Raw genomic sequence first — 13,692 nt, forward strand, 5'->3', positions numbered from 1 at the left:
TTTTAAACCTTTGTAAAAGACATGGCTTCCAATTACAAAAGCTTGTAACTACATGCAGAGGTAAGGTGCTTCTCAAGAGGGCGAAATTTAAACAGATTATTGAAATTGAAAGATGAGGTTGTTATATATTTGTCTGAGCAGAAGTCTAATTTTGTTAATTGTTTTTCATAATGATTTATGGCTTTCAAAATTGTATTATTTGTTGGATATTTTTGAAAAACAATTATTTAAATATGTCACTTCAAGGCAAAAATTGTAACATTTATGTTAAAAGATAAAATTGAAAGTTTTACTAAAAATGTTAACATATGGAAGAATAGGGTAGAAAATGGTTCTTTAGAAATGTTTGCAGTTACAGATGATTTTATAATTGAAAATAACCTTCCCAAAGATTTAATTGTAAGAGTTATAATTAATCATCTAAAGTGCCTGGAGACACAGTTTCAGAAATACTTCCCCTCAAATTTTGATTCTAAAAAACTAAGTTGGGTTCATAAACCATACTCAATTGAAATTTAAAAAATGTCAGTCATCTGCCATTAAAAGTTCAAGAAGAATTTGCTGAGTTATCAGGCAATATAGGTTTAAAATTTCTCAGGCAAAAAGGGGTCACAAGTGGAAAAAGTTTAAGAAGCCCTGCTCTTATAAGCCATCATATGGTCAGCAAATAGGGATAGTTTTGTCATAGCTGTCTCTTTAATGTTGTGGAGACTTGTTCTGGTTTTTAGCATAATTCATGGATACTAGGATAACACTTAGTCTATCTGTTATCCCTGGATCTATTACATGATGGAACTATTTTTTTTTCTGGTCAAGCATTTTCTTGGTGAGTTTTTTTTTTGACATGTCTATCTTGGCAATACACTACAGCTTACATATACCTATAATGAATCTTTAAAGGCATTGTTGTTTGAGACAGATGATATTTTGATACTTGTGAAATTAGTCTTCCATGAGTCATTGGAAAATGTTGGTATTAAAAAGAGACTTTAGCACCAGGGAGAAGGATGAAATCATTGAAAGTGGTGAACAACTTACAGTTAAAAGCAATACAATGCAATCTCTCTCTCTCCTGTTCAGTTGTGGACACTGCTCATTGTCTATCTACAGTGCTTCCCTAAGTTATCTGTATCTACTCCAATTAACTAAATCTTTCGTCAGTTCTTGATTATCATGAAAAGTGCTGCTGTGAATATTTTAATGTACAATTGAAATTCTGTTCTTTTTAACCTCAAAGGGGATACCTAACAATGGGATCACATTTTAGAAAATTCTACATTACTTTACAGAATAGTTCCCCAATTCATAGTTCCACCAAAATTATACTAGTTTGTCTGTCTTCCCATAATGTGGCACATAGTGGTACTTAAAAAATGCTTGTTGACTTGACTTGATATCCATTATTGACCTTCTTCATCTTTATGAATTTGTGAAGTATGAGATGAAATGTCAGAGTTGTTTTGATTTGCATTTCTTGTATTGGTGATTTGGAGCTATTACTATTTCATATTTTTAAAAAGTAGTTCTCAAGTCTTCTTTTGATAACAGTTTGTTCAAATCTTTTGATCATTTATCTATTTTGGATTGGCTTTTGGTCACATATTTGTGTTACTTCCCTATGTATCTTACATATTATATCCTTATCATAGGTACTGATGCAATTTCCCTCCTAAAATTGATAATTTCTTTTCTTAGCTTAGTTGTGCTGGTTTTGTTCAATTCAAAAGTTTTTCAGCTTTTGGAAAAAAAGTATTATTTACCTTTTTGTATTTCTTTTGTTTCTTATTTGATTCTCCTCATTCCTCCAAACACAGCAACACTCATAAAATGGCCCTGATGTTGTCCACTTCTGATTTGTTTTTGTGACCTTTAATGTTCAAGTTGCATATCCAGCATAAGTTTATTGTAGTACATAGTGTCAGATGTTTCTTTAATTTCTTTATCTTGTTTTATTGTTATTGCTAATATTTTTAGAACCCTGACAATGGAAAGGAGCGTTCTTTTTTTTTTTTTTGGCTAGGCAATGGGGTTGAGTGACTTGCTCAGGGTCACACAGCTAGTAAGTGTTACATGTCTGAGGCTGGACTTGAAGTCAGGTCCTCCTGAATCCAGAGCCGGTGCTCTATCCACTGCGCCACCTAGCTGCCCCAGGAAAGGAGCATTCTTGCTTTACTCTTGTGTTTAATGGGAAAGTTTTCAAATTTTCCCTCTTGCAACTTATGCTAGCTTCTGGTTTTAGGTATATACTTTTCAGCATATTAAAAACCAGCCTTTCTTTTCATATGCTTTATAAAGTCTATAAGTCTTCAAGGACTGGTTATCTATATTTCTACATTTTGTTCTTTGTAAGAGAAAACATCAGATTATAATCTCCTCTGTCTTACTTATCTGTATACCTCCTCCAGCACCTAGAACAATATCTCTTGTACATAGTGAATGCATACAATGTTTGTTGAATGAATGATTCAGATTCTAGTTTAATGAAATCCAAACTAAATTCTTCATTGAGGTCAAGGACATGGATTCACCAACCCAGGAAGTTTATTTTGATTAACTGATCCATAGTACATTTGAACCATAAACTTCTTTGTCTTCATAATTTCGCTATAATGATACAGTGTTTAGAATTTTGTATAAACATTGTACAATATTATAATATATAAGAGACATTGAAGACTATTGGTTAGAAGGTTGGTCTTAGATTCAGGAAGATCTGAGTTCATATTTTTCCTCTGTCACTTCTTGACTATGGGACCTTCCAGCTTCCAGAAGTCATATAACTTCTCAATGCCCCAAGCAATTCTTTTTTTTTTTCTGGCAATTGGGGGTAAGTGATTTGCCCAGGGTCACACAGCTAGTGTCAAGTGTTTGGTCTCAGGCTGGATTTGAACTCAGGTCCTCCTGACTTCAGGCGTGGTGCTCTATCCACTGTGCCATCTAGCTGCCCTACCCAAGCAACTTTTTAAGCCTCTCAATTGAAGAGTCAGTGCTAATCTTTATTTATAGAGGAAATTTCCTCATGAGGATTTCCTTTTACCAAGGGAATTACAGATCCGTTTTTTTAAACTACATGATTTTATAAGAAGAAAGAGAGGATGGAGTAAAGAGTGGGCTAGGCAGATGTAAATACTTAATTGTTGTAAATGGATAATCAAAAGTGGTTAATATTTGGGTTTTTTTTCGTAATGTCCTCATGTTGATGGAAAGTACAAATTGAACTTTAGGATTTATTTTAACTTCTTTAGGTATTATGATTGTGATAGGATCATAGAGCTAGAGCTGGTAGGGACCTTTGAAGTCATTTGGTCCAACCTCTTTGCTTTATAAATGAGAAAACTAAGGCCCAAAGAGGTTAAAAGACTTGCCTAAATTCACTTGGGGATTAGAAGCCAGGTCTTCTAATTCCAAGTCCAGAATTCTTTCCCCTCCACCATGTTGCCTCATGTTATTCTACTAAAAAAGAAACATAAACTCTATTTTCCTAGCCCACAGTGCTACTATACAGTTCTCAGGAGGAAGAAAGAAGAAAAGTCATTAAAACAAATCTCAATCAATCATAATGATAGCTGATATCTGTATAGTGCTTTGTGGTAGCAATGTTCTTTCTCACAAATTATCTCGTGGGGTCTTCACAACAATAATAATAGTTAACATTTACATACCTAGTGCCTTACTATGTGCCAGGCATGGCGTTAAACGCTTTACAATTATCACCTTATTTGATCCTCACAATAACTTTGGGAGGTAGGTGCTATTATTATTCCTAGTTTACAGATGAGGAATCTGAGGCAAATAGAGGTAAGTGATTTGCCCCAAGTCACACAGCTGATAAGTGTCTGAGGCTAAATTTGAACTCAGGTCTTTGTGACTCCAAGCCACATACTCTGTCCACTGTGCCATGAATAAGTGAGCTTCATAAACAGAGTAGTTGTTTTTCCCCATTTTCTGTGGCTCAACTATGTAGGTGGAAGAAAGAGGCCATTTCCAGATTAATTCTTTAGGAACATTAAATATAAATATAGGTCACTGGCTAAAAAGGGAAATGTTTTTTCTTGGTGTAAAATGTCACTTTTTCTCAGAGATTTGAGGATTTTGCAAAATCTGACAGTGTAGGTTCAATAATTCTCTCTTTAGTTATGGAATTAATGAATTCTAGTTCACATTTGTCTGTCTGTTCCATGAAAGATTAGGAAAGAGTTCAATAATTACAGCAAAATATGGATATTCCTGTAGTGTATCAAGATACATTTTGAGGTGTAATTATCATCATCATTATTGTTGTTGTTGTTATTATGTGGTTCAGTTTGCTGTCTTGACACAAAATGATGGCTTATAAAGATTTTAAAATATGTATTTTATAATTTTTAATGAATTTCAATGTACTTTGGTACATAAGAAGAGGCAGACAGATGGGTGATTGCAATGTCAGGGCTAGAGTACACAGAATGGTTAGTTTCAGTCTATATAAATTTTGTGGAAAGGTGGCTTGTTGGGGTTTTTTTCATTAATTTACTGTAAGTCAATCAAAAGTATTCTGTAATAGCTATTAAATGTACATATAACTTGATGAAATTAATAAATTAGACATCTAAAGCCTTTTATATTTGAAGTAGTTCATTTTATAAAGCATTTTATTTTGCTAAAATTTTAAGCCAAACTCAAATTTTTATTTCAGTTTACAATTGAAATTCCAGTAGTAGGAGACTTCTGTAATCTGTCTTTTCTCAGCTCTTTTTCTAATCAAATTATGACTTACTATAGCCATGGAGCTTATTACTTACTACTATAGATGGTCTTGTCTTTTTTATGGGATATAATAGTGAAACACTGCCTCTTATTTATAGGATGCAATGTTTCATTAAAGTGATTTGAATACTGTTAAATCAGTGTCACATAGTAAGATGGAAGAAGGAAAAATTCAATGGTAAAAAAAGTGCTATGTAGCATTTCAAGTATTACAAGATTATTTCTAACCGTTCTGTTTTATTACATGTCTCAAGGATCTTTTTGTTCCTTCTTTCACTATCATCAGGACCACCAGCGCTGAGAATAACATTTGGTAATACTTTCTTGCTTGGTATATACTGCTAGATAGTATAATCACCTTTAGGAGGAGCTAGATGGCACAATAGATAGAGCACAAGGCCTGGAGTCAGGAAGACCTAAGTTCAAATCAAGCTGCTCAGACACTTACTGGCTGTGTGACCCTGGGTAAGTCACTTAAATCTGTTTGTCTCAATTTCCTCATCTGTAAAATGAGCTGGAGAAGGAAATGGCAAACCATTTTAGCATCTTTGCCAAAAAAACCCAAATGGGTCAGAAAGAGTCAGACATGACTGAATAGCAACAACATCGCTTATTCAGGTTCCTCTTCTATTCTTAGCTATTTTATTAATAAAAGCCTCCTACGTGGTCTTTTTGTTTCTAATCTATTCACTCTCCAACTCATGCTCCATACTACTAGCCAAATAATCCTTTGAATACTTTGCTCTGATCATGCCACTCAAATATCATCAGTAAATATGTACTCTGATATATCTGATTTTGGTATTCAATGTAGTGTAACTCTAATCTACCTTTCCAAACTAATCTCATAATATTCTGCATAAAACAAAACTGAAGAGGGTTTAGACAAAACCTTTTAAAATTAAAAGAAGGACCTATGAAGGAAAGGTAAAAAGAATTAGTAGTATTCACCTGAAGAAAAGTAACTGGTCATTTCTTACCTCTGTTCTAGTGAATAGAAGTGATTTCCCCATATTGATGATGACCAATAACTCTTTGACAACATAATTGAGGAAAGAATGTGAAAAACATATGCCTCAGCTGAAGTAGGAGGGCTTTGGCTAGACACAAAGAAAAACTTCCAGGTGATACAGTGTAGACTACCAAGCTCTTGAAAGCATTGTCAAGAACTTCATTTATCTGTCAAGAATATTTTGGGTAAAACCTACACCTATCAAAGGAGATTAACAAGAGTACCTCAGAAGGCCACTTCCCACTGTAAATTTCTAGAAGCATTCCCAAAGTCCTAGAGTTTCCAAGGATGACTTGAAATATCTTTGGGTTAGGGTGGGGTAGTGGTAGAATAGAAGATGATAAGCATTTCATATTTTTGTCAGTGCATATTGGCTACTTTTGAAAAAACTGTTTACATTTTCCTGACTTACACTTTCAGGGAGGTATATATTTATTGAGTTGGTTTTCATGCCAATAAAGCCTAAATGAGTATATTTGAAATGGTTATTTGGGTTGCAGGTGACATATTGAAAGTTTCATGTCTCCAAATTACAGACCTATATTTCAATTTTATTTTGGCTTCTCCTCCCACATCATTCATGGACATGCCTTTGCAGAAAATTATATTTCCTCTTCTAGGCAAAAAAGAAAAGTGTTTTGAAGACCGTAATTACTAGGCATGTGCAGGCTTTAGGCAATTCTCTGTCACTCGTTTCCACCTCAACAATGCTGTGGTTGCTGCCTACTGTTAAAAATATATATGGTGAGAGGTTAGGTGGGGAGTTTTCTGGGGCCATACATCTGCTATACATTTTCCTTGAGAGGCTGTTTTCCCCAAAAGAATGTGGTCAAGTCCGCAACAGCCCAAAGTTTGTTCTGAAATATTTGAGAGGAGCCAAACTGAGAACCGTACACTTCTCAGGCTACTCCTAATGAGTGTGCACGTGCCAAACTTGCTGAGACAATTGGAGTAAAACTTTCCTTGGAAAAAGGATCCAATCAGATACCAAAAAATGGAATCCCTATCGATGTGTATTGTGGGCCCATTGTACATGTGCAGCTATCACAGTCATTCACAAAGTTGAGGGAACAATATACTTCCAGATTCTGTTTGTGAAGTATTTTGGGGGGAGGGTTTAAATTCATTTTTATTTGAAGTTATATTTCTCAGGTGACCATGATCAATGTGCTAGTTTATATTTACTTTTCTCTTCTTTAATTTGATGTTTGATCTCTTCTTTTGGCTGTATGGCATAGAAAACACATTTAATTCAAGAATCTCAGAACACATTAGTCATTTGCCTTGGTTTCCACTGTGCTTTGACTATGGTAGCCACTCATTATTTATTTGAGGAATGAATGAGTACAAATGGGAATAAGAACTCAAATGTGTATAGGGCTTTAAGGTTTACAAAGCTCTTTCCTAATAACAGTTCTACAAGGTGGGTGATAAAAATACTATTCTCATTTTATATATAGACCAAGATATTGAGACTCCAAGAAATAGAATAATTTACCCATAGCAATACAGTTATTGTCAGAGAAAGGGAATATTTTGAATAAAAAGCATTTATTAGGTGCTTACTGTATGCCAAGCACCACGTTAAGTATTGGAGATACAAATACAAGCAAGCAAGACAGTCCTTGCCCTGAAGGAGCTTATGTTCTAATAAGGGAAAACAGTACACAGTGGTGGTCAAAGAGGATTTCAACAGGGAAGTCAGAGGAAGTGGTGATCAGAGTCATAGGGCAATTAACTGATACATTCTTCATAGAACAGTAATATTAATTTGATTACTATTTTCTGAGCTAGATTTGGAAAAGGAATGAGAACTACCAGTGTGGCAGTATGACATGGAAATAACAGGGAAGTGGTACAATGGGACTAGGTTCAGGCAAGTTAAGGGGAGTGTCCACAAATCAGAAGCCCAGAATCACAGAGATAGACTGTAGTGAGGGGAGGCAAGAGTGCAGGGAGAGTGGATGGCTGGGCAGTGGCATGGTGGGTATTCTTACATTCCAGTGCCCATTTTACTATGCTACATTGCCTCTCCCCCATCCTCTCCTACTTTTTTGTGATGTCTTGAGATTTAACAAGACTATTATTGCATTGATGTCCTTTAGGGAATGCCGTAGAATTAAGAGGAAGCCCTAGATGGGCAGATATACTGGACAAGGGATGACTAGGCTCTGGAAAGATACTGGGAACATTAAAGAGCCCTCTGTTTCTTACCATACTAACAAGAAAATTCTTGAGAATGCTTACCAGAATTATAGTACCTGCAATTTTCTATTCTCCAGGCTGTCTGCCAATCTAGAACAGAATCCAGTTTTTAGGACCCCCCCAATAAAATAGTATCCAGCCACAAAACCATGACTAGAAACCTTCGTTTTGAGTTTGACTAGCATATCGTACCAAAAAAAGTCACTTAACATGGGAGGAGAAGCTGGGTCAGGTGCTAAATCTTATGGAATACCATAGTTTCCACTCAGACCAAACATTGTAATGCTCATCTCTGCTTGCAGACCATTGACCCAGTCTGGAAAGTATTCATATTGCTAAAACTTCCAGAGAATGGAGTAACTAACTCCCTAATCCTTGGGACACATCCAGCTTCCACATATACCAAATTCAAGTAGTCTCCTACTCTTGACATGTATACATGTCATGAAATCTACTTTTATATTTATGAAACCTTCATTTCATCTTATATGTCCTCTACTTTTGATCTCACATTGGAGTCATACATTGTAAGTTCTTAAAATACTGGATCTGTGTTTATCTATCCTCAAGCCTATACCAACTCAAACATTTCTCATCTAGACTGTTATGATAGCCTCCTAATTATACTCCCAGCCTCCAGTTTCTTCCCTCCCTAATCCATCCTCCACACAGTTGCAAAAATAATTTTCTTAAAGCATAAGTCTGACTTTCTTATGATGGTGTTCAAGAATACTCAATTGCTCCTTATTATTTCTAAGATAAAAAAACCCAAAATCCTCTGTTTGGCATTTAAAACTTTTCACAACCCGGTTCCAAGGGAAAGGGTTAGTCAAGCTTGTATAGGACTAGTCACTTTATCTTTGTGAGTGCATTTTTTAATCTATAAAATGGGAGATGATAAATTCTTACTACCACCTAAAGGGAGAGCCTTCTATAAGGCAACAAGTAAAGATTAAATGTTCTGGCACTGTGCTAAGGGAAAAGGAAAATAGTACCTGCCCTTAGGGAGTTTAGATTCTAATGGAGAAAAACAATACATAAAAGGGAACTGAAAAGTGGAGAGGGTGACTTGGAGGGATTCTTTCGGGTAGAGGAGAATTCTGGCAAAGTCTGTAGAGTTAGAAACCCAGCCAAGAGGCAAATAAAGCCTGTCTGGCTTGAGACTGTCCTCAAGATAGAGGTTCTGGAAGAAATCCAGCCATGAGGGAAGAGGGGCAGGACTGGAGGAAGGATGTAAAGACAAGGCTGAAGGTTGCAGGGGTAGGTGGATGCTCCAGGATGAGAAGCCCCCAGGAGCTGAGAGAAGTTCCAGGATAAGAAAAGGCAGTTGAGTCTTGGTGGCAAAGTCTAGACGCAGGGGTGGTGAACCTGTGGCTTTGAGGCCACATGTGACCCTGTAGGTCCTCAAGAGCGGCCCTTTGACTGAATCCAAACTTCACAGAACAAATCCCCAAGGCCTCAAGTTCCTCACCCCTGGTAGACATTCAGATGCACAGCCTGGAGAAGAATGAATGAATTACATAAATGTGAGCTAGCTATTAATACTATTTCCTGGTGTATAATTAAAGGTCGAAGAGAGACAGTGTGAAAAAAGTTCTTAGGCCTTAAGTCGATAGTGAACTGGAGATGTTTTCATACCACCTTGACCTCCTCTGTGTTCTCCAACTCTCACCTCTCCAATTGTGTGTCTTGTCAGACTGAGCATTAACAGTACTGAGAAACACATGTTTAATGGTCATTTTCAACACCGTCTATGGTCATGAGAAACATGGAAGCTGAGCAACCAACAGTCAATGAGGCTGGTACCTTGGTTAGCAGTATGTGTACGCTGCCCTTAGGTTTATCACAGAGAACACCATTTAACATTATAAGGTTATTGTGATAGATGAATTCAAACAAATATTTTTCTCTGTAGATCAAACAGTTTTCTATCCATCTCTATATCCATGCATCCATACAACACATCTTGTGTTTATTGAGGGCCTCTTGGTTGCAAGGTGTATGGTACTGACCTTTTGACATTCTTATCTGGTTTTAACATCCTTAGAGAGATGACTCATGGGGAGAGAGTCTCCCCAATTCCTTGTAATCAAAGTTCTGGCAGAACTGTTTCCACATATCACATATATAGGAAGTAGCAGAGCTGGGACCAGAACTCAGATTTTCTGTCTCCTATTCCAGTGAGCTTTATAGTGTAACATGCTGTTTCCCTAAAATCTTCAAAGTTTCCATTTTTAAATCTCGGGAGTAGCTTTAAATCTAAGATAAAATATGTTGTATTCACTGTCCAATGCCTTACCATATGTATCTGGCTTTACCTGATGTTTAGATATTTAGATAGAGACTGTGTGGTGTAATGGTTGGAGTGTTGCACTTGGAATGAGGAATGGCTCAGTTGAAATCCTGCCTCAGATATGATTTATTAATTACTTAACCTTTCTCATCCTCATTTCTCATCTAGAAAGAGGAGATAACGATGGCACCTCTATCATGGCATTGTTGTGAGGATCAAACGAGATAATATAAAGAACCTAGTAAACAAAGTTCTATCTAGATGTTAGCTTTCATTATCACTGGTTAATGATTCCAAATTAGTATTAGTGGTGCATGCCTGTACTCCATGCTAAGGGGAAGGTTAATGCTGGTGAATTTCTTGAACTCAAGAATTCTATGCTTCAGCAGGCTAGGCTAATCAAGTGTCACAGCAAAGTTCAACAGAAGCTATAGGCCACCAGATTTCCTAGGAAGAGGAGAACCAGCCCAGGTTAGAAATGGAGCAGATTATCTCCAAACCTGATCAAAGAGGAATCAGGGTCCCTGAGTATCCCCTGCACTTCTAACCTAAGAAAGGTGGGGAGACCATAGTCATTTATCATTAGTATCTATCTCATTAGTATATAATTAATAATTAATATGTTTCATCTAGGATGTGTTATTGGGAATTTTGACTAGTCTAAAAAAAGGTCAGGGTCTCTTGCTGATGCCCTAGAACAGCATATCATGCGGATGCTGGATTGCTCAGAGGCCACAGAGGATAGAATTCTTGGAAAATTAGAACTTTATGAAGGATTACCAGGTTTCAGAGTATTATCTCTTATGATGAGTCAGAAGCAAAGAACTTTTAGAGAGAGCAGAATTTCCTAGTTCAGGACTGCTTGTACTTTGCAATTTATACCTGGGACAGGGCAAAACAGTCTGGTCATTATTTAGTTGGAGCTAGTATGCACAGAAACAATTCAGGACCTGTTATCCCCTAGCTCCTTTCTACCAAATGGAAGTCTCTGTGGAATGAAGATTGTTGGCAACAAAAGAAGGGAATAATCTTATAAATGTCACAAACCTAAGGAGTTGTCATTTAGCTCAGGGAAGCAAAAAAATATTGATTTGAATTACTTTTTATTCTGAGAAAATGGCGGGTAGATCAATTTTCTTCAGTTGGTCAATTTTTGTATTTTGTAACAAATATTATATAGGGTATCAGATTTTTAAAAAACTGATGTTGTTATGGGAATCTCTGCTGTTCATTGAAATAAAAGGTTAGCCATCACTGTGCTACACATGAGCTTAAAATAATGCTGGCATCAACTGGTCTAGTATTTACTTCACACTTAGTTAAGGTACCCAGTATGTGGAGCCACTGCTTAGTCGCATGCTAGAGGGCGCTGTTCAGCTGGTGATGATGTCAAGCTCTGGGGTCTGAGATCCAGACCACAAAATTTATTCCAGATGGCTTCTCACTCCTAAGCAGAGGTCTACTGAAAACAGATTTGAATAATGCTAGTGAGATTATACTGGGAAATGTATCTGGATGAATCTTTCCTATGGGGAAGACATGCACATACATACACACACACACTGAAAAATGTTAGTTAAGCTATCAATTTGGCAGCTTTCTGAAATATACTAAATCCACTGAAGGGAAAAAAAATACCTTAAAAGTTGCTACACATTTTAGAAGAGTGAGGTTTAGAAAACAAGTTATTTTATTTCTCATCAGATATAGCCACTGAAAAATTCAACTGTCTAACACCTGGTGTGCATGCTGGCAAGCTGTGCTTTCCTTAACTTGTTTAACAGAGGTGGAGAAATGCATGCAGCAGCCAGCTAGCTGGCCTCTCAGCACAGGTGACTCCAGTAACACAAAGATCAGTGTTCTGTAGGTTGAATTCAATTTCAAGAGAAACAAACTACTCATAACCAATTTCCTCACCCGCTGCCTGGTTTCTCAGTCTCTGCTCCCTTACTTTTCCAAAAGTATGGTTAGATTAACTATTTATTCTCTACTTAAATGCAAGTACCGTCTCCATCTCTTCCATTAAAGAGGACTCTTATGTTGTGATCTTGTCATTTGTGTTGTTATTGATGCCCTAGTATATTTGCAACTCTGAATGATTCTTCTTCATGGAGTTTGTTTCTATTATCTGTGCAGATACTTCTCTTTCAAACTTAAAAAAAAACTTTAAAAAATCACCTATGAAATATAGATCATTATTGAGTCCTGCTGTGTGTGGTGGGCAGGAGAGGTTAAAAAGAAATATACTGTAGATCTTCCTCCAAGATACATACAGGAAGAATAACTGACATTTAATATGTTGCATTTTATGGCTTACAAAACACTTTCCATATATTATCTTCCTTGCTACCTTACAACAGCATTGATCAAGTAAGTACTAAAGATGTTATCTGCATCTTACAGATAAGGAAATTTAGACTGAGAGAAGTAAGATGACTTACTTAGGCTCCTACAGCTAGTACCTGGCAGGAGTCAAATTGAAACTCAGATATGTCTTGTCTTCAGGCCCAAGATATTATCCTCTATTCCCAAAATATATTAAACCATATTAAACTCAAAACCATATTAAAATATGGTTAGGAAGACAGATTTATATGGAAGAAGTAACTGAAGATCACTTATGGAGAAATATATGTAAAAGGGCAAATAAATGGATTACCAACTTGACTAGAACAGTGAATAGTGTCATATGGGGTCATCTTGGAAGACTTCTTGGAAGAAGTGAATTTTTAGTTGCATTTTGAAGGAGAAAAAGGATATGGATTGAGGGAGAGGAGATGCACAGAAGGCTCTATCAGACAAAGGAGGCAGCATATGCAAACACAGAGATGAAAGAAGCAAAACTCGCTCTGGGAAAGCAAACAGAACGGTGATCTTTATTATAAACAGTAGTAGAACTATAAAAAAAGTTGCCTCATTTCTTATAATGATTGAAAGATTAACATTTGCAGGAAACATGAAACACTCTATTATAAAATATTCTTCTTAAATCTGGACTGCTGAGAGCCCCAGTCACACAGATTATCCAAAAGATGAAAACATAATCCCTTTTCTGTCTTCCTCTCTTCTCATTCAAGATGAGTTTTGTTCTTAAAAGACAAATGAATAATTGTATAGATACAAGACTAAGTATACTCACTACATGGATTCCTGTGTACCATCTCGTGTTCTTTGTTCTAAACTGAACAAACTTCCCTTGGACAAATCATACTGGTTGTAAAGTTTTTCAAAGGTCCTTTTGGAAATCAAATTCCACAAACCCTATTTATCTCTTACATTTTTACAACTACTGTCTCCAAGTCAAACCAGGGGTGCTGAAACAGATATCCCACTGTTTGCTTAAAAGAGAGGCATATTTTCCCTGGATAGCGTCAACTGTGAGAAATAGCTGGATGAAAACAAAGAAATATTTCAATGATGGAGAGCAAAGGTGACT

This window comes from Phascolarctos cinereus, unplaced genomic scaffold, assembly GCF_003287225.1.
Source record: "Phascolarctos cinereus isolate Bilbo 61053 unplaced genomic scaffold, phaCin_HiC Scaffold_726;HRSCAF=1367, whole genome shotgun sequence".
Classification (NCBI taxonomy): Eukaryota; Metazoa; Chordata; class Mammalia; order Diprotodontia; family Phascolarctidae; genus Phascolarctos; species Phascolarctos cinereus.